The 22,115-nt window shown below is 55.2% G+C and overlaps 1 pseudogene; it reads right to left on the reverse strand.

Moving 5' to 3' along the window:
* Positions 1-308: 308 nt before the first annotated feature.
* LOC105091197 (annexin A8-like) lies at positions 309-13,668 on the reverse strand (annotated as a pseudogene).
* Positions 13,669-22,115: the final 8,447 nt, after the last annotated feature.

Consider the following 22,115-nt stretch of genomic DNA (forward strand, 5'->3'; position numbering starts at 1 on the left):
AAGGAAGAAATGATCCCCAGCGCGTGCAGACCCTTCAGGATGAGGCATTTGTCCGGCCAGATCTATGCCAAGATATTGGCTGTGTGCTCACCTGAAACTGACTTGGGAGTTCGGTGGAGGTAGGAGCCCCAGGCTGATCCTTCCCCCTGGGTCAGAGGAACTGGCTGGAAAACACTGGAAGCTGGGAGCTAGAAGACTGAAAGGCGTGCTCTGGCTCCCCCCACCCCACCCCCACCCACGGCCAAGGTTCAGCAAGCAGGATCCAGTGGCCCTGTCTTCTGGGCCTTTGCACTTGTCCTTCTGAGCCTTCAGCGGTCGTTGCCCACCAGGTTCAGCAGGGCATTCTTGTAGTCACCACTGGTGTCTTCCTGGGGACAGGAAGGACACTAGAGTTAGAAGGTGGTGGTTGTGGCATTGGCCTGGTTTGGAGTCCTGTCCCTCAGGAGCAGCTGCTCTTATTCCTAGGAGTCATGCTTCTTGCGGGAAGGCCTGGCACATTCCTGGGCAAGTTCCTACGCCACAGGCCCCACACGGGGTCACCCATCTTTCCTTGTTTGCCATTTCAGGCAGTTCCTTTGTGTCTCCTTTTGATTCTCTTACGAACTGCAGGAGGGCTTACTGTGGCCAATGAGTCATAGAAACAGTTCTTCTCTTGAGCGAGATGGGCATTTTGGTGCCCCCTTACCCCATCTGCTGCCCCAGAGGGCATCCCCATGTTCCATTCAAGACCCAGGGGCACCCAACCATTCACTTATTCAACATGATCCATCATTCATTCAACACCTGTTATTGCAGATCTGGGACCCGAGGCTGAAAGCAGGGGGCCCAGTGTCCCACTTGGAGGCAGATGGTGCAGTAGAGAGAGCCTGGGCTTTGAGCCCACGCAGAACCTGGACCACAGCTCCATCACTCACTGACCCCGTGGCTGAGTTAAGTCTCATCGTCACTCTGAGACTCAGAATTATTTATGAAATGACATTGATGATGATATGAACCTTGCTGAGATGTGGCGAGAATTAAATAGCAGGACAAACATGAGCTTGGCTGCATAGCAGCTGCTCACATGGGGTCAAGTGACGTTGGCCGCCCAGTAGCGTAGACCCCAGAGGTCGAGTGGCTGAACCCCCTTTCTGTGGTCTACCAGGCCCCCCCAGCTGTTAGGCAGGTCCTGACAGGACTGGCCAGCCAAGGATCTACACACAGAGCCGGGGGAACAGGAAAGCTCCCTTTTTATGTGATTGAGGAAAATGGGACCGAGAGAGGGTATTGGATTTCTTCAAGGCCACTCAGTAAGTGCGAGGGCTGGGGACTAGTTCCGCTTTTTTATGCTCCACAGCAGTTTACGTCTCATGGAAATTACCTAATTCCTTAACTGTTGTGTCAAGTTTGCTTGTAAAATCATTGGTGCCTGAAATTTTCTTGGAGGTTTTAAGTATGTTTTTTCTTTTTTTCACTACTTCCCAAAAGATTTTTGTAATATAGTTTTTTTTAAAAGCCATTCATTTTGTCTACCTTCTCAAATACATGAGTATAAAGTTATAATGGTATTTTTATACATTTTTCTATTAATTTCTATGCCAGAGTTTTTAATGCTGGTATCACTGTTGGAAATCATTTTTGCTCTGATGACGTCTACAGGGAGTGGTCTATGCCAAAAAGAAAATATTTGGTCAACTTTTTCACAGTTTCTAGGAAATTTTCTCTTTAGGTAAACTTTAGATAAAATCTAAGAGGGTGGGCTTCATGTAGGTTTAGATAAGGGGCTAAATTAGTGATTATGCACTAATTAGATTAGTAAATCTCCATAATGAGGTCTACATGTTAGTTGTGTCAAAAGTAATCATTTTCACCCAGCAGTGCTTTTGTCCTCCTGGAGTCTGACCGTGGCTCTGTCTAACTGGATTGATGAGAAGGAATAGAAATCTTTCTGATGCCTCAGAGACCATGTGTGGTTGTAGGAATTCATGATACAGGCTGGGACTGTGTTGGGAAAGCCAGCGCTTTGAGTAACACAGCTGCCCTAGCCTGCGCTGATTTTCGCTCAGCCCTCCTAAAACAAAACCAAGAATAATTTCCACCCCTCCCACCCCCACCTGCCTACTGGGCCACTCTGAAACGTCTTAAAGCAGAAATGTCTTTTTAATATTCTGTAAGCTACGTGTTTCTTGGGAAGCGTAGTGAACAATAGATGTTTCAGAATGACTGGAGACCTGACTTAATAGCCAGTGAAGACTTGGGGATATATTTCTCATGATTTGACTTCTGGTAATGAAGCTGTCAAGGGCTCAATTGGCATTAATGGCCGGAAGAGCTATTTCTCATGAAGTGATAATCACTCTGCATTCTCTCGGCTCCAGAACTTTCACTAATTGGAATCAAGTTAGGCAACCCACTGGAGCCCATCTGATTTATCTCTGTAAAACTTTGCTGCCAGAACTACTTAAATCTGGATGGGACTGCCACGCCTCGATTCCTGCTAAACTATTTACTCTCACTGACTTTTCAGATACGGTTCTTTCTGCAAGGATTCAGTGTGTCATTTTCAAAGGGGCACCCGTAAGTCAAAGGCAAAGCTAACTTTCTGTGTGAAATGTCCAGGGGCCTCCACTCCCCTCCAGGCTGTAACCACACCCACCTCCTTGCTGACCCCTGCACACACCACATGGCAATGCAAGGGTCTGATGCCCACTGTGAAGGGACGGACACCTGTGACTTAGGACATTAGCTGCGGGATTCAGGTTTCCCAGTAAGGTCTGTTTCAAATTGGTGTTAGAATTGGGAGAACTGGGAACTCGTGGCTTGCCATGATCATGCTGCTGAGGTCTTGCCGCACATCTTCTTGAACTGACACTTGGTGAGATTTAAGTCAATCTCACTCCTTGAAACGATGTTTCTTATTAGGGTGCCATCCCGAGCCCCTGCTCCCTGGACAAGACACAGCAATCAACCATCACTTCTGTTTTTTGTTTTTTTTTTTTTTGGTGGGGGTGTAATTAGGCTTATTTATGTATGTATTTGTTTTTTAAACGGAGGGACTGGGGACTGAACCCAGGACCTCGTGCGTGCTGAGCATGCCCTCTACCACCGAGCTGTGCCCTACCCCCAGCCATCACCTTGTGCCTTTGTCCATCTCTGTGATGATGGACATATCTATGTTGGGTCCCGGGGGCTTCCACAGGGGGTGGAGACACAGGAGTGAGCCCCTGCTTTAGCAGTGATGCACTGAGAGGGATGCGCTAAGGGATCCCTTGATCTCCTCTCACTCACTGCCCATGTGTCTCCCTTATTAGAAGCCAAATGCCCCCAAATTGCAGTGTGTGATTGGCCACATCAGATTCTAGACACAAAATGCTCACTGCTCCAGGAATGAGACCGCTTCCTAGGGCAGCAACATCATGAAACCAGCTTAACTGGCCGACCCACAGGCAGGACCTTCCCGCTCACTTTTATCCTTGGATACTCTCATGTCAGAGGGAGCCACGTGGCCAAGGGGATCCCACGTCCTCTGCCATTCCCTGGCCAGATGTAGCCAGAGACCCTGGGGCTCCGACTTTAGGTGATGTTAGCAACCATCAATCACAGAAGGTAGGGACCAAGGAATTCATCTGACTGTCTGTTTTCCACTGTGATTCTAGTGGAACCAGACCCTCCACGAGTGTTTGGAACATCTGTGAGCAGCTGGTGCAGGCTTTCAGCCAGGCAACCCCAAACCGGCAGCTGGACACACACAGGAAAGTTGAGTTGCCACGTGTGGCCATCCCCCCTCCGAATGTGTCCGTTCGAAGTGTGCCTTAACCTCCTGGCAATCCTGACCTGTGCTTCCTCAAGGAGGCCACATGGACAGTTACATACAAATAAAGTTATACATAAAAAGGACAATTGCACTGGCTTGGGCTCAAATCAAGGCTCTATTACTTCCCAGTTGCGTGACCTTGGACCGCAAGCCTTGGTTTCACCGTCCCTAGGAGGGCAGTTACGACATGGGTTTCACAGGGTTGTGGTGAAAGTTCAGTGCAATGAACACCTGGCAATACACCTGCTCACATCCAGCCTTCGGGAGGTGCGGCTTCCCCTCCCCCGCCTCGGTGTGCCCTCTGACCCACGACAGGCTGGGATAAGAGGAGACCCAAGTGTCGAAGACTTGGGTGGTGCCTCTGAGCATCCTGGCTTTGCCATCGGTGCCACATAGGGTTGGGGGTAAGGTGCACAACAGACAGATCAGTCACCTTCATGGCGTAGTAAAGTCGCTCCGCAAAGTAACTGGAGGTTCCGGGTGCATTTAACTGGCAAACAGGAAAGTTGTGTTAGCAACCAGAGGTTGTAGGCGGCATTGTGTATGTGTTTGTTTATTTAAGTCTTGCCTCGAATCTTAAGTGTTAGCATTGTGTAAGTCTTAGCCTACTTTTTTGTGCCCTGCCTCATCTTAAAATGAGAGGCTTTGTGTCAGGAGGGGTGGGGCAGGGAAGGAGGCCTTGGGCACCGGATACGGGTGCAAAGCCCAGAGCAGGCAGACAGAAGGGTGAGGATGGAACACACTGGGGCACATGGGGCTGGGCTGGCCCACAGAGCACAGCTCCACCCAGGGGAGCTCCTGGGCTTTTACATGCCAGAGCCGGCTTCTCCAGGAGTCCAGCCACTCAGCTCCATGGAGGAGCCACTGTTATGATGACCTCTGGCCTGTAAGTGCCCGCTTTATACATCACTTAGCAGAGGGCCCCTGCAGCCTGAGTTCCCGTGTGGCGGGTGGGGCTGGGCCCCAGAGCGCGCAGGTGCCCGGGCGTCTGCTCTCAGGCTCGCTTCATGCACGGTGTTTCCGAGACTCGGGGTCTGGGTGGGGAGGTTGGCGTTTTAACCCAGGCGGCAGAAAGAGTGAGGGCTTGGAGGGAGGTGGGCATGAGTTCAAACCCCACCTGATGGCACTGTGTGCCCTCGTGACTTGACTTCCCTGCCCTGCTCTGTCCTTGCCTGTGGAATGAGTGACGGGAGTCTTCGAGGAGAAGCAGACGGGAGGCGCCCAGCACCCGAGGGCACCGCATGGCTTCACCTTTCCCTGCCCGAAGATTTGTTTAAATTGGATCCAGGGGCTGCCTTTGGAAGCTGGGACTGGAGTGGGGGCACGCTTAGATGCTCACACAGACTGGATTTATCACGGCAGTCAAAGGCGGCTGGGGAGTGTCAGCTCTCCCAGTTCACCCTGGAGACTGGGAGATGTGGTGCAGCTCTCCTGGCTTCCTGGCTGCTTGGCACCAAATGGGGGACCTCCTGGTGTGGAGGTGACCTCGGCTCCATCTTGGGATGGAGGAGGGAAGTCCCCTGCCCTGGGGCTCGGTTCTTCACTCTGCACTGACTCCTCTCCCTGTCACCTCAGCGTTCCAGTGTCCTGGGTGAAGGGGCCATGCTGAGAGGGGAGCTGGAGTGGAGGCTCACCTTGAAGGTGAACATGGGACCCAGTCTCTTACTGCTGCACCCTGGGCCCTTTGCCTTTGGTGCTTGGTGCTGTCCCAGCACGGAGCCCTGGGGCCGGCGGACGCACGTGAGTCTGAGCACGGGGCTCCGTCTCTCACCCACTGTGAGCATGGCCTCCTCCAGCGAGCCGTGGGCCTCACCCCTGATGCTGTGCTCAATGCTCTTGTTGGCAACTTTCTGATACTCCTCAAACACTGTGGAGAGAGGCCTTCTCTTAGGGGACATGCGCATCTCAGCATGACCTGCCCCCCCAGCATCTCAGATCAGAGACTGCACACCAGTGCACCACCCCTGACCTCCAGTGGGTTGTCGGGGAAAGGATGCAAGGCTCCCTGGCTCTCTCTCCAACTCCGTGACTTGACAAGTCCACACACTGGATATTCAGTGTGAAGGGAGAGGCCCTGTGGCCAGAGTGCCTCCACCCCGCCCCCACCGCCCCTACCGGGTCCCACCTGACATTGCCTCCCTGCCTCCCTTCCCTGGTACCTCTCATCAGGTGCGTGGCACTGTGTGTGCACAGGATGGTGATGAATTTCATCTCATCAGTCCTGCAAATCTTCTCGCCCACTGCGTACAGATCCTGGCATTGGGACACCCACAAAACACCAGTAAAGGTGAGCAAGGGGGTGAAGGATGGTCCCTCGTCTACCCTCCCAGGTCAGCATGCTCCTCTGACTGATTATCTTTTTGATGGGAGCCCGCTATCCCTGAATGGTTAAGTTCTCTTCTTGATACTGGGCTCTGCCTCTGGGCACCTCCAAGCTCTCTGACAGCAGGCAGACCTATGGAAGGCTGACTGCTCGCATCTGAGCCTCAGAGACCCAGGGTCCCTGGGTTTGTAGGCTGTTCCTGCCAGAGCAGAGCTTCAGCGTACCCCACCCAAATCAGTCTCCTTCTTCTTCTACACCCTCACTTTCCTCTGTAGACACCAGAGGGTCAAAGCCTGCAGAGAGCTGAGCTGGGTTCCAGCCTACCATCAGAGAAAACCCCCACGGGCAGAGGGGCTGGGTGAGGCACCGGCCCGCCTGAATCTACATGGCAGAGCATGGGACCAGGTGGCCAGCAGGGTGGAAGCTGCTGAGGGAGGCCCCCACCTGTGCATCTTGGAGGGCCAGTCCTGGGTCCATGAAGCCGCTCAAGTCATCCCTGCTGCCCTGGGAACAGAAGAGGCGGCTTTGTAAGGCGGGAGCCTGAGCAGAGCCACTGGGGCAGAGGGCAGAGCCGGGCCAGAAGGCAGACAGTTATCCTCTCCAAGCCTCGGCTCTCTCTCATCCGAAAAATGAGAGCAGTTAGGGATGCCTCGTAGGGAGCTGGGGGGTTCAGTAAACTAAGGTAAGCGAAGTGTCTGGCCTGGGGCCTGGCGGAAAGGACCTGCTCAGTGACGGGCCTTCTCCTCCCACTTCCCCGTGCCCTCGTGTGGCTGAGTCAGGAGAGGTGCGGGGGCCCTGCAGCGAGGACCCTGTAGCCACACCGGGAGGCATCAGTGTGCACCGATGTCTGGCCACCACGCTCTGCATGCATTATCATGTGTTTACCCAGCACGCCGAAGCCTGGCCCTGTCCTGTGGGAGGTGGGAGGTGGGAGGAGGGACAAAGGGTCCAGGTGTGTGCTCCCTGCCCTTGGGGTTTCCCGCAGGGCAGGAAGGAGGAGGCACCGGTACGGCAGCTCCAATGCAGGGAGACAGCCCCGTGGCACAGCACACAGCGGAGCCCAGCCTGCGTCTCCGGCATGTGGGAGAGAGGAGGCGTTCCAGTCTCAGGGAACAGGACCAGCAAAGTGTAGAGACAGGGAAACAGCTCGGGGTTGGGGCCATGGAGCAACTACAACGGAGCAAGTGAAAGAGAAGGTGGGAAAGGAAGGCCGGGCCAGATGACAGAAGGCGGGACCAAGCCGGGGCTGTAGGGGGCCATCAGAAAGTGTTCCAGGTAAAACACGGGACGGTGAGTTAAATCTGATTTTCAGAGAAACAGTGCATCATTTTTTTAGTGTGAGTATGTCCCATTTACCCCATGTTGCCAGCGGGCTGGGCTCTGGACAAGGGCCTGGTCCAGAGTGGGGCTGCGTCCCAGGCTGTTTCTGGCAGCGGTGGTCCCCACGGCCCCCAGCACACGGGGCCCCCTTTACCTTGCCAAACTGAGCCTTGAAGGGCTTGGCGATCTCCTGCCGCTAAGCATTGCTTCTCTTTGTGAGCACGTCGATGACGGCCTGCTCATTGGTGACTGCAGGGTGCACAGCGTGAGCACCCCCACTGCCGCAGGGGTGGGGGGCTGATGAGGGCTGGGGAGGAGGGAGGGCAGCTGCTTGATGGCCAGGCAGTGGGGGCACATCATCTGAAGATCTCCAAAACCTGTGATTTTCACAGCGTAGACAAGACAGTCAGAAAAATCCCTCTGTCCACCCTGCCACCCACACAATGTTGGGGGGTGGCCCAGGCCCAGCCTCACAGCAATGGACTCTGAGGACCCTCTGGTCATCTGATATGCCCTGAACATCACCCAGCACCTTTGGAGCTCAGGCGGGACCTCCTGCCCTGCCCTGCCTTGTGCTGGTGGCTGTGGGGGAAGAGGGTCCAGAAAACTGGCTCTGAGCCCTGGCCCAGCAGCTGGGTGGGCTAGAAGCCTCATCTCCCCCAGCCCCCGCTTTTTCCTTTGGAAAGTGGAGACGATTATAAGATTTCACAGGAAGTAGAGGGCTGAATATGCTTTCTAAGCTCATCTGGGAATGGCAGTTTTTGTTAATGCCCTAATTTACCAGTCGGAGCCAGAGGGTAAATCCTGCCCGGGGTGGTAAATCTGACATGAGGGCTGTCTGGGCCGGGCTACCCACATCCCCTAATCCCAAAGGCTTCTGGCCCGCCCTTTCAGATGCTGGAGACAGGATGGAGCCGGCCCTGCGGCCCACCTAAGTTGGGGGGGAGCTGCAGCCCCTGCGTGGCTAGAGCCCCCTGGGCCCAGGTCAGCCCCGCAAAACCCCCAACATCATCCCATCCAAAATTCACCGTGACACGCAGGGTCCAGGGTTCTTGGGGCCATTTTACAGGTGAGAAAGCTGTGACAGTGCGATGAAGTCCTTCGCACAAGGACACCCAGGAACACACAGCGGATGTCCCCCCTCCCTCACCCCCGTTACTCACAACCGCCTTCCCCCTCTCCTTGGTCTTGGGGGTGTGTATAGACCTGTGCTGGGGAAGGTGGGGCCTGTGTGATTCTCTGAGTGGCAAGAGTCGGTCACAGAGGATTATGGGGAGGCCCCCCCTGACCAGGCTGCCCCGGTATCCCTTCTCCGGGGCTGTGAGCAGAGCGGGCAGAGCCCCCGAGAGTCCCTGGGCCCCGGTGGTAAGGCAACTCACCAATCCCCTCCATGGCTTTGCAGAGGGTCTCCGCGTCGGGGTCTGGGTTGAAGTGGGGACTGCCCTTCACCGAGACACTCTGCTGTTCAATCTGCAAGAGAACCCAGGCCCGCTCAAAGCCGGAAGGCGGGGCAGTTTGCAGCCGATCCCAGCAGGGTGAGCACCAGTTTGGCCCATGCTGACCAGAGGCTGGGACTCTCCATCCATCCAGGCCCTGCCCACCCTCCCTGGGGGAGGGGTGCCTGGGAGGCCGAAGCTTCTGGATATGCTAGTTTCCAGCAGGTGTCTTGAGGAAGGGGCGTCTTTGTCCATGTTGCACTTAGTGGCCACGTGGCCCTTCTACAGAGGTCCCACGTGCCTATTAGCCCCTTGGCCAAGGGGAGGCCTATCCTGCCAGCCCGGCCCTCAGGCTGGAAGGAAGTGTCTCCTGAGGAGCTGGTCAGCACCACCTGGCCACCCTAAGTGGTGGAATCCCAGCTCTCAGCGCCAGCGCCAGCCCCGGAGAGTTGGGGCTTGCAGGCTCAGACAGCACAAGGGAAGACCTCAGAGGTGGCTGGTACCGGGGCCACTTACAGAGCCACTACGCTGACTGTGGGGCATCAGGAAGAGGGTGTAAGACTGGACGCCAGCCTTCAGTGTCGGGGGCCTCGTCTCCCTCCTGTGTCTCCCACGGCCAGCTGCCCCGTGGGGACCGCACACCCGGCAGTCCTGTGCCACGTCTCCTCCGTAGCGCTGGGTCCTTAGATCCTCAGCTGGACATTTGTTTTCTCCTTACTTGCATTTCCTGGATTTTTGTGATGAACATTGTCTTGAAAGAAAAAAATAAAAACAACCCCTAAAATAGGGGGGATGGGGTGGGGGTGAGGGGCTGAGCCTGAGAGAGGACCAGCTGGTGTTTGCTGGGACACCAGAGAGGTTTTACTGGGGCGACAGGGCATAGCAGTCCAATCTCCTAGGAGGCCTGTGAGGCTAGATGGCCTGGAGACGGCCACTCAGAGGCATTAGCTATGTAGGGAACCTATTCCATACGTAAGGGGACCCCCCCACCACCACCCAGAGACCGTGCCTGCCCAGCCTGCCTGGGAGGGATCGCTGGTTCCCCTCATGGCTCTGTGGGACTGCCTTGTCTCCTCTGCAGAACGGCTCCTTGGTTAACAGGCTGGCATCAGCCAGAGCCACAGAACCTTTCCCATCCCTGCCCCTGCCCTGGGGCGTGGGCTCTGAATCAGGCTGGGTCTCTCCCAGCTGGTGCCGTCTGAGCAGGCCCGGCCACCCTCAGCTCCCTCCAGCACCATCGGCCAGCAGCAGGAAGGGACAACCCTTTCCAAAGCTATAAGGACAGTGATCAAGAAAGGAAAGTCTTCATGGAGCTGAACACGCGGCCTGGGGAGCATGCAGACGAGGTTGGGAAGCCAGGCGTTGTTTGAGCTCACTCTGCCCTCTTCCTGAGAAGTGGGTATTTACCAGAAGGCAGAGAGCCAGGGCACCCAGCTGAACATCCTGCTAGCTCATGGCTTTTGCAAGACTACAGGCTCTTGGAGGCAGAGGATTAGGTTTAGGGGAAAAAAAAGTTTGGTGCTTTGAAAATTGTGAATTAACTAGGTAAACAAAGTACCCCTGCCCTTGGCTCCAAATCTCTACTCCAGATCTTGCCTGAGGGCTCCTGAGACGTGTGCCCTGCAGAATTTCTCAGGTGCAAATGAATGACCCCTCTTAAGTATGCAATTTGGGAGAGGGGTGGTAGACAAGGGAGGTTGGAGATGGGAATTGAGTTTGAGGGAGACTCAGAGATCCTTCCAGCGGAAGGGAGTTTAGTCCCATTGCATTTGGTCTCCCACTCACCTGTTCATCCACTCCTTCTATCTGCCCCACATCCACTCATTTTCTCTTCCATCTATCCTCCATCCATCTGTTCACCCCTTCTCCACCCGGACATCCCACCACCACATCCATCCATCCATCCAACCACCCAAACACCCATCCATTCAGTCACCATTTCCATCCTTCCTCTTTTTCTTTTTTCCTTCCTTCCTTCCTTCTTTCCTCCTTCCTTCCAGGCCCTGGTTAGATCCTGAAAATACAACGCAGCCTCCCATCCATGGTTTATCTGTAAGGATATTTCTTTTGAGCAAAAGGTAAGAAGTCTTTCCATAGCTTTTGCTCGAATTTCAAATATCTGGTGACAGATCTTCCTACTTTATTTCTTAGCACTGTGTTCCACAGAAGAAAATTTTAGAAGTAATTCCTTGTGGAAATTTCATCCAGAGAGCCTGTGTGGTCCCAGATGTGGCCCAGCTGTGGACTGGCATACACTGCCTCCCTTGGATGTAGCACCTGAGGGAATGCAGGTCATCGGGGAGAGTGGGGTCATCTGAGACCTCAATGCTGAGCTCTGGGGGCCCCCCAGGAGGGGCTCCCCCTCTGCTCTTTTCCCCAGGCTGGCATTCCGGGGCCCTGCAGCAGTGATTGACCACGCTGTGTGTCCCAGTCACCATGGAGCGGGCCACTCAGCGGGTCTGAGGCTGGGCCCGGGTGGCCGTGTCTGTAATAGGTCCCCGGGGGCTGTGATCTCACCGCATGGAGAAGCCTCCGACTCCCTTCCTGTGATGTGGCTTTAGGGGGAAACAAGACAGTTTCCTGGCAGTCCAACCCCGGGATGTCAGCATGGTGTGGTGGGGCTCCAGGTTTTCGATCTAAGGCCCCCATGCTGGAAGGAGGACCTGCCTAGGCCTCTGCTGGGCCGTGCGGGGTGGGCTAGTCCAGACAGGAACATTTTCTCTGGAAAGATGACTCAGCCAGTCAGTGACTCTACACCCATAACGTGTCTGTGATGCTCTCAGGGGAGCTGCCACACGCCTCGGCCCTCCCTCGTCACGGGGCTGCCCAGGAGAACCTGGGAGACGGAGCTTTGTCTCCACAAGGAGGCGCAGACAGGGCCCCGTCCTGCAGGCAGGCCTCCTCGAGCTAACCTTTCAGCCCTCTCGGGTCCTGGTCCCAGGTTGGTCAGGGCCTCAGAGGTCCTTTGTCCTTCCCTGGTACCTCAGCCAGTCCCAGGTGGGGTCTACCTGGAATCTTGCTGCTCATGGGTCGTGAGTGGCTGAGGCCCATGGGGTTTGGGCTCTGGCGTCAGGCCGCTCAGATTCTAACCCAGGTGCTAATGCTCACTAGTGTGACAGCCTTGGGCACCGTCTCAGCCTCCTCGTACCTCCGTTTCCTCGTCTGTGGGTGAGGATATTAGTATCTATAATGCAGAGGTGGCCTGAGGCTCAGGTGAGATATTGCACGTGAGGGGCGTAGGGGGATGTGCAGCGCACAATGGCTGCTCAGTGAGTGTCATCCTTGTCCTGCCACATTGGCCGGGTCCCTGCAAGGAGGCTTCTGTCTGCCTGGCTGGGTCGGGCCCCGAGGATGGGTTTCTGCCCCTGCCCCACTGGGAGCAAGGCCACCTGGGGCAGCAGCTGACTTTGGAGTGTCCAGCACTGGGCCCTCCCTGCCACATCTGCCTCCTCAAGACTGATTCCCATCAGCCAGGATGAAACTGCAGGCTGCCCTGGCCCCTTGACCTGTCCCGGCAGCTTTGCTGGGGCCAGACTTGGGGTTGCCCCACATTGCCCCTGGCTTCCTCTTGGTCCCACCTGTCCAGGCCCGGTATGTCTGAATCTGAGAGCCCCTGGGTTGTGACTTTTGTGACAAAGAGACTTCCTGCATTAGGATAAGACTGAGTCACCCACCAAGACTCACAGAAGGCCTGGGAGCGGGGGCAGAGAGAGATCCAGGTTCATGCTAGACCCCTGCCTGCTCCCTGTGGGACAGAGCAAGTCACTAGATATCAATGAGCCTCGGTTTCCTCATCTGCAAAAATGGAAAGAGCAGCCCTGATGTCCCAGGGCTCCCTGGGGATGAAGGGAAGGAAGGAGTGCAGAGCGTGCGACATCATGCCTGCCCAGAGGACCTGCTAGTCGTCTTCATCCCCCTTTTGTGTTTTCAATTCCTTAGCATTAGACCGCCTCAGGCTCAACCCCATATGAAACACCGCTGAGAATCTGTTCATTTACCTGGGACACGGAGACTTGGGGACAGGGTGTGCTGTCCTCCCTAACTCAGCCCATAGGTTTCACTCCTGGATTTCAACTGCACAAGGTCCCTGTGGTCCAGGTCCCCCTCCCATCTCCTGAGGCGTGGGCATCGATGAGTGCTCCAACCTCAGCCTCTCAAATCAGGTTGCTCTCCATCTCAAGGTCCTTCAGTGGCTCCCCATTGCTCTTAAGGTGGAGCCTGAGCTTCTTAGCCGGCTGTGCGGGCCTCCTTAGGACCCAGCCCTGCCTGCTTCTCTAGCTCTGCCTACATCTCCCCCTACCCTCTACCTTTCCATCCAGTACCCTCAAGCCAATGGGAGCTACTTCTCTTTAAAGTCAAGCTTCCAGCTCTTCTGAGCCTTTGTACGTACTGTTTTCTCTTTAAGGGAACACCTGCCTGATTCCTCCTGGAACACCTACTCATGGGCACACACCACGCATGCGCACATGGCTCAGCCATGACTTCCCCCTCTCTTCCAGCAGCCTGACCCCTCCCCACAGGCATCCTTCCTCTGGGCTCCCCCAGCCCCTCAGCTTTCCTGGGAGCATTTCAAGGCTCCTTTATCGCCCATCTCCTCTGTTCCCATCCTGGCTGGACATGAGCGCCTCTAGGGCCGGAGAAGTTTCTCATCTTCCTCCCCAGTCTGGCAGGCAGTGCAGTGCCCAGCCGGGCAGGCAGCAGAGTGTTGCCTGAGCCGACCTCCCTCCAGACCATCGCTTGCGGGCACCCTCCGCCTCTGCTCGCTCTACACTCACCCAGGCTTTCCGCCAGGCCATCTCGTTCACTTCGCTGGTGCCTCTCCCCAGGGAGATGAAGGTACACTGGTCAGCCCTCCCTCCACCCAGAGACTCTGCAAACGGACTTACCCCCTACTGCACTCAGAAGAGCGGGTGCTCCGGGCTGGGCGTGGTTGCACCGGCAAGCAGGCCCCAGGCCCCACCCAGCACCACCCCCAGCCCCCGCCCCCGGGCTCTGCTTGACGCTCGGCCCTCCTGTGGCTCTCAGGCCCCACCCAGACACCAGCCTGGGCCTGCCCTGTGGAATCAGGTGGAAGATCCATGTAACATACTAAGAAATGGAAACTCCAACGTTTAGATAATTTGCATAAGTCATACTTTTTGTGGGAAGAGGCCGCAGGATCCCCAAGGCCCCTCTGACTTGCCTGCTCTGCCCTGGACCCTGCAGGACAAGCTGGCTGCCAAGGGAGGGAGGAATCTCCCCGGAAGAAGTGAATTTTTTCCTTTCTGGAGTTTGCCCTCCCTGGGGCCCCTGCCTAGATCATTCCTCGGCACCACTTTCCCCTTTCTGCCCCTTAAGCTGCCTTTCAGGGTGAACCTGTGCCTCAAGATGCCCCGGCAGCCCCTCCATCCTGGGGAGACACCTCAGGGCCTCCAGCATCCCCACTGCTTCCAGAGCCCGAGGGAACAGCAGCCCCACAGAGGTGTGACTGTTTCACATTCAGTGAAGCCTTTCAGGGTGTCAACGAAAAACCAATCAGTCGATCTAAGAAAGAAATGGAAAATTTTATTCGAGGAAAATTTGAGGATTATAACCTGGGAAGAGCATCTCGGAAAGCTCTGAGAACTGTTCCGCCTGTTAGAACTCAATTGACATAAGGTTTTTGAGACAGAAGGCTGCACATGAAATGAGGTATTATTGACCGTTTACACAATCCAGAGCTGAGCATCAGCGTGGCCCCTTACAAGGTCGAGCAGGAATGCTGTCTTTTAAGGATTTGTCCCGTCGTTGCTAGGAGAAGGTAGCTCTTACTAGTTGAGAACATATTTCTGCCGTTGGGAAGATTGGTCGATGTGTGATGCAGATGCCCCACGCACAGCAGCTGGGAGATGAGGTCAAAGGAGAGGGAAAACTTTTTATGTTGACATTTTTCTCATCTTGCCATAAAATGTGAATTTTATTTCACATGGGTTACAGGTAAGAAACGTCCCCTCTGGTTTCCTGACCCTGGCTCCAGGGCTCTCTTCTCTACACCCAGAGTGGTCCCCAGGCTGTCCTTTTGGACATGTGGGCTGGAGTGGGTGGGGCTGGGGCTGGGCCAGCATGCAGAGGGGTGGGGAGACAGCTGTGCTGGGGCGGCAGCCGCTGCCCAGAGCTGCCGTGAGAACTGGGGATCGGTCACCACACAACATTGCGAGATGCCACCAGAAGAGGAAGGTTGCCGTCTTGGGTGGCAGGGACTGACAAATCCCCTGCTCGTGGCCCCACTCTCCTTGGGAGCCTTGCAGGCCAGAACTCAGGCATCCTCACTGGTGAGCTTTCTCAGGACCCCAGCTGCTCATGGAGGGGTGCCCACATCATGACACCAGGGTCAGTGTCCGGGGAGCAGGTACCTTCTAGGAAGGCCTGGCCAAAACCTAGTTAGGAGGGTGACCCTAGCTAGGTCACCGCAGTGTGGTGGCTCTGGGCAGAGCCCAGAGAGAGACACTGGACACAGAGCCTGGTGCAGAGAGATGTCAGACAGGGCCCGCCGTCCGAGAGCCCGCAGGCACACTGCCCCCGGGAGGCAGCAGGAGAACCCAGCCTGCTCCCGCCAGCCCTCGCGCCCTCTGCTCAGGCCCCGCCCTGATCGGCTCCTGCCGCCGAGACCTCACCTTCTTGTTGAAGCTCATTCCTTGCTTGGCTTCCGGGATGCCCAGCACTGCTTGCCATTCTTTTCCACCACTTTTCTGCCACCTAACTGTCCCCCAGGACCCTCCCTGGGGCCCCTGCTCTTCCCCCTTTGTTGGTGATTCTGAGGCTTGGCTACCCTTTAGGGTCACCTGGGTACCTTCCCACCCCAGAGACAAGACCCCGGAGGTCCCCACCTGCTCTGTCAGGGTCCCCTCAGCTCAACAACCCCACCCCAGAATCGTCCACTGGGTCTCACATCACTCTGGGCCTCCGACATCCTGCGTCATCCCCATGCCCACTCTGGAACTTCTCACCCACCCGCTTGTGCCCGTAGCCTGCCCCCGTGCCTCCTTCCCCCTCCGGAAGGGCTTTTCTTCACTCCTGGGCAGGCGTGGGTAGCTCTCCGCCCTGGCCGTGGGCTTTGGCCCCGTAGAGTGATCCTCTTTCCCCGGATCACCTGGCTGGGGAAGGCCAGGTGATGTCACGGAGTCAAGCAGGAAGAGGGTGTCTGAGGCCGCGGTGCTCCCTGAGCCCTGCTGAGTGAGCCCTGGCCTGGGTGTCAGACAGAGCTGGGTCCAGCGTGCCGCACACTGGGGTGACTGTCTGAGTCCTCTGTGCCGGGTCCCCACGGGTGAAATCATTGTGGCCTCCCCTTCCCACCACTCGGGCGGGCTGTATGTGGTCCACACGAGACAACCAGGCTGGGAGAAGCCGGCATGGTGCCTGGGATGCGCTCAGGACCTGGCCAGGCCAAGCTGGGGTTCTTGTGAGATGTTAACTCTTCCTGCATGGGTCAGGGGGCACGGCGTGGTGGGTGGGGTGGGCAGGGAGGCAGGTCCCAAGAGCTCCAACCTCACATTTCCCTCATCATTGCTACGAGTGACGGGCGCTGCTGTTTCCAATACTCAGCTGACAGCAGGCCATGCAGAGCCTGCAGCCCTGGCCCAGGGGGAGCACAGATGGTCCACGAAGCAGGTGAGCAGCAGAGAGGAAGGCAGATGCTGTGGGAACGTACGGCAGGGGATCCAGCCTTGTCTGGGCCCCGGTGCTGGGCGGCTGCTCTGAGAAAGTGATGTCTCACAGGCCCTGGTGATTCATCACCGTCAGCTCAGGGGTGGGGCTGGGGTGGGGGGAGCAGAAAGGCAAAGCAGAGCTAAGTGATGCCCTTGGTGTGGGGTCCCTGTCCAGATGGGGGGCATGCACACGGACACAGCTGGCACCCATTAGAACATGGGAAGGCTGCATAGGAGGGTGTGGCCTGTTCAGCTTGAGAAGGGCTGCAGAGTCACCAGGGAAAGGAGCAGGGGAGGCTGCGAATACAGAGGAGCCTTGTGGGTCATCAAAAAGGGTTTCCAGGTTTAGCCTGAGCACGCTGAGGCCATATGAACAGGGCACGGAGGGGAATGGCGTGATGGGGCCCAGATTTCTGGAGGCCTGCAGCTGGGCAGAGCCAGTCAGGACAAGGCAAGTGAGTAGGAGGGGAGACAGGTTTGCCGATAGGGAGAGATAGAAACTGTGATGGGATGTGGGTATGTGGATAGAGGTGGCTTGCAGGGCAGGGACTTGGAGGCCAAGACATGATGGCATTGGCTGGGTCATCCCATGGATGTGGAGTTCCCTGGGATAATAGTGGGCTCTGGGCTCTGGGCAGCGTCAACGTGGTACCCAAGTCTGCAGTGAATGAGGGACAGATGATGATCGTGGGGAAAAGGGCAGAGGATGGCAGAGTGGAATGACAGGACCCGGGGCCCTGACACTGGCAGGCTGGGCTCTGGCAGAGGGACTGGAGCCGGCTCGCTGGCATCGACCTGGCTGCCCCAGCCAGGAGTCTGCTGTTTGTAACAGGGAGCTGCTCATTTGGTGGGAGGCCTGTGGGTCAGACAAGTGAGTGCTGAAGGCTTTGGGCAGCGCAGGTCCCCCCACCCCGCCAAGTATTCTCCCATCTCTCCAGGTTTTGAAGAAATATCTCCAGTCTCCAGAAAGCAAGAAAAAAGCTCTCACCATTGACAACCTGATAAAAGGGGACACAGAGCAGGCCTGAAATCAACTAAGCAGTGAGACAAGTCCCCATCGTGTTCGTTCCATGAATTTACTAACCCTGATGTTTTAAAATTGATTTTTAAACTGAACTAGTAAAGCAATGTAAGCTCTGAGCGCCATCTCCGGGAATAATTTACTGTATCACACCAACCTCTGGTCATCCTGTCCTCAACAAGCCCTTGGACACCTAACACCTGAGGCTATGCCACAGGAAGGCCCCTAGAGGGCACTGTCGAAGATACCCATTTAGCCCACTGTGCATTCTGCCCTCTGGGCTCCCCAGGTTAGGCTGCTGCTACTTGAGGCTCAGCCCATCTCTGAGACAGCCCCAAGCCCTGCCCCACCCAGGACAGGACTCCTGCCCCCAGCCTCCTTCCCATTTATGGCCTCCTGACCGCATGATGAGAATCTCCCAGAGCCGGCCGTCTGCTCCTTGAGCTAGAGTTTGCTTCCCTGGGATGCTTACCACCCATGGGTAGCAGGGAAATAAAGAATGAAAGTCCAAGATTTCCAGTTACAAAGAATTGCACCTTTGGGTTGAGAACCCCAGGTCGTCTTGGGGCTCATGGGCTGCAATGCTGGGCATCTCTATGTCCCTGGAGCCCCCAGAATCTCCGCAAGGATCATGAGCGGGGGCTGCCACCCACACTTCCTTAGCTCTTCATCTGTCAAGGGACATGATGAGTCTCCAAGGTCCTTCCTGATCTTGTAGCAAAAGTGGGTCCTGACCCAGCATTGCCTCAGACTTCCAGGAACTCATCCTGCAGGAGCTGCCCCCCAGGAGCCCCCACTGAGTGTGTGAGGGCAGGCAGCTGTGTGCGCATTCATGTCCCATCTTCACATAGCTGAGGGCTCTACTGAGGGGAGGGTGACCTGCCTGGGGTCGTCAACTTGTCTGTAACAATGGAGTCGAGCAGGACCGTGGCTTTTTTTATCTACAAAGCTGTAGGAGTCTTTTCCCAGGACCCCAATGACCCCCAGAACCCACCACTTGAAGAGGGGCTCCTGAGGGTGTCAGCTGATAAATGGCTGTTATGGGTGTGTGTGTCCTCCCCAAATTCACCTGTTGAAGCCCTAACCCCCAGGACTTCAGATTGTGACTGGAGATGTGGTCTTCACAGAGGTAATTCACTTCAGGGAGGTCATACGGGTTGGCTCTCATCCAATATAACTGGTATCTTTTTTTTTTTTTTAATTGAAGTATAGTCAGTTACAATGTGTCAATTTCTGGTGTATGGCATACTATTTCAGTCACGCATATACATATGTATTATTCATTTTCATATTCTTTTTCATTAAAGGCTATTACAACATATTGATTATAATTCCCTGTGCTATACAGAAGAAATTTGTTTTTTTGATCTATTTTTGGGGGTGTCCTTTTAAGAAAAGAAGATTAGGACACGGATAGAGAGGGAACACTGTGCAAAGACGTAAGGAGAGTATGACCATCTGCAAGCCAAGGAGAGAGGGCTCAGAAGGAACCCGGCAGACCTGTTGATCTTGGACTTCCAGCCTCTAGAATTGTAAGAAAATAGATCCCTGTTGTTTAAACCACTCAGTCTGTGGTCCTTGGTTATAGCAGCCCAAGTGAATGGATACAATGGCTTCCCAGCCAAGTGTCAGGCATCCCTTGTTAACATTCTCTGCATTTACACAACCACCGCCTCTTACTTTTATGGCACAAAACCAAACGAAACCAACACATTGACAAGGCCTCCCGTTCCCTGAGGGATGTCAGGGAGTGAGGTATGGAGTGGGTGTGTGTTCTCATGAAGCACCTGCAGTTGCTCTGGTCTCTGACTGAGGCCCAAATCAAATCAGTGACTCCCAGCCCACAGGGGTTTAGGCACTCTCCTTAGTTGCTCTGTTTTGAATTGGCTCATTTCTCTAACATGCCTGTCCCTGACGTTTTGTGCCAGGGAAAGCCTTCTGATAAACAGCTTGGGAGACCGATGTGCTGGCGGAGACAGAACAGGCCCATGAGGGGGTGGGAGAGGCTATCACCACCTCTGTCCCTGCTGTTGGCAGGACACAGATCCGAGGCCCAAGCAGTGACAGGACAGAGCAGTGGGGGAGGGCGTCACAAGAAAGAGTGACTCCAGGTACAAATGCTTTGAAGCTAAGGGTTGTGTGACCTCGGGGAGCCCTGCAGACAATCCCTGCATACATATAGAGGGGCCATTCCAGCAAAACCTTGTTTTCCTTTATTTTCTTTTATTTTGAACATAAGGAAGGTTATGGTCTTCACTGTCCGTCCACCTCAATCCACACATATTCACAACCCAGCCCCGACATATGTTTACCTATAGTGGCCTTACAGAAATCCAACTGAAAGGCATAAATGTAACAGTCAAGGAGCTGGAGGTGAGGGTGGAGAGTATTTTAACTTACTATCAACATGGATTAGGGACAACTAGCTCTGGTCCCCCCAGGGGACCCCCCTAGAAGTTCTCCTGGGGGCCGTGTGCGGGGTGCTTGGAGTAGTCAGAGACACCGTGTGCGCACGCTGGGTGGTGGGGAGGACGCTGAATGCTAAAACATCTCTGTTGGGAGCACGGTTTCTTCTATGGTGGCAAATGGCAAGTAACAGAGGTTGAACTTCTCCAGGGAAATGGAGAGACTCCTCCAAAACTCCCCTGGGCTTGGAGACAGTTTGGGGGAACCTGGAACGAGAAGGTGCACTTCCAGCTGCTGAACAGTAGAGGGCGCCATTTCTCTCTGTGACACATTCGGAATGCAGGTGGCCAAAAAATGGAAACCAGGAAAACGGAGCGAAGGAGGTGAGAAATTCAAGCACTCCTCTCTGCATAAGATTAAGGAAGGAGACACAGGATTGTATTAATATTTCAAGGATGTTTTGGGCTTTGTTCAAAGGGCAGAGTTTGGCTATAACCGCACGCATCCCAGCCCTTGGTGAAAGATGAAGACCCAGCTGTTGGGAGGGGGACACATCATGGCCACTCCCTCAGGACACCAGGGTGCTAGTGGGCAGGAGGGCAGATCATCGGCAGCATCCTGGTGGGCAGCCTGGGGCACGTGGACGGGGGAGTTTGGCACCGTGAGCAGAAGTTCTTGATGGGGAAGCACTCCCGGCTGGGCTGAACGTAGATCGTGGGGCTGCAGGGCAACTGCCCACGCTGGGGGTTCATTAGGGCGACATTGATGCATCTCCCCTGCAGGGAAGAGAGAGAGAGAGAAGGTCACCAGAACCCGCTGGAATTGGGAGCAGAAGGCTGTGGTTTCCCTGGTCTCTGGGGTCTGCTGAGCACCTTCTCTGCTTAAGCCCACCTTTTTCCCGCTGCCCAGAGTCTCACTGACCCCCCTGCTGGGTCTGTCTGTGCCTGTTGGTCCCCAGAAAGCCCCACCAGTCCCCACAGGGGCTCCATGTGGTGTGCAGGCTTCCAGCTTCCGTGAACCTGTCACTTACGCATGAAGTGTCACCTCGAGTGCCTGTGGGTGACAAACGCCACTGAACGCTGCCTTCTCCTCCTGGGAGTGTCATTTTCATCACCCTAGGTTTTGAAATCCTTGGCAACTCTTTAGAATAGTGGTGGATTTCCCCAGTAATGTAGCCACACTGGGAAAACAGAACACCTAAACCCTCTTGAATTTTTCACAAGCTCTTTTTTTTTTAAAAGCAAGCACTGGGGATTGAACTCAGGACCTCGTTCAGACAGCAGCGGAGACCCCCGGGTGATGGCAGAGCCCGAGTCTGCTGTGTGGTCATAAGGGGGTACGGGAGGTAGCTGGGGGCTTGGGAAGTGATGGTGTCCTTCCCCTCTGGTTTTCTGTTAATGAAGAGATCTAAGCCAGTGACCAAACTCTTCTTACATCAGCTCAGCCTCAGCAAAGGGATGTTTCTTGACACAATTGGCAAGTGGTTGATTGAACCTTAACTTCCAGTGCTTTGAGTTTTGGCTCCAATTCTGGATTTCCTGCATGTTATATAAGGAAGTATCTGCGCGTGCGTGTGTGTGTGTGTGTGTGTGTGTGTGTGTGTGTGCATGCCTGCCTGTGTGGGAGGAGTCGGGGTGCAGGGGTCGTCAAGCCTGCTTCCATCACTATCCCAAAGTCATGATCTGAGACTTTCCTGAAGCACAGCTGTCAAGTTAGGACTTCCTGGAGGGCTGAAGCCCTGTCCCAGCTTTTATCTCACACCCCTCTGTGCGCAAGGTCATAGGACAGGGGCTCAGGACCTCCCTGGCCATGAACACATCATACGGCCTGTCTGCAGCTCAAATTGTTACCCAGGACAACTGTTTCCAGCAAATACATATGAGCTCAAAAATAGTCTGCAAACAACACAGTGTGAAAATAAGATATTAATATTCAGAATTGTTTGCATGAGGAAGGAAGTACTTTCCAGATTTTTATCATCCTGAGAGCAGGGTACAGGAGACATAGACTGGGCTGGGAAGTGAGCCTCCCTTGGGGTCATTCGCAGCCCTGCTAATCCCTCCATAGCCCTGTCACGTTGAGCCCATCACAAAGTGTCAGAGCCTCAGTTTCTTCAGCTTCAAAATGCGGAGCCGTGACCACTTGGCAGGAC

The sequence above is a fragment of the Camelus dromedarius genome, chromosome 8 (assembly GCF_036321535.1).
Source record: "Camelus dromedarius isolate mCamDro1 chromosome 8, mCamDro1.pat, whole genome shotgun sequence".
In the NCBI taxonomy this organism is placed as follows: Eukaryota; Metazoa; Chordata; class Mammalia; order Artiodactyla; family Camelidae; genus Camelus; species Camelus dromedarius.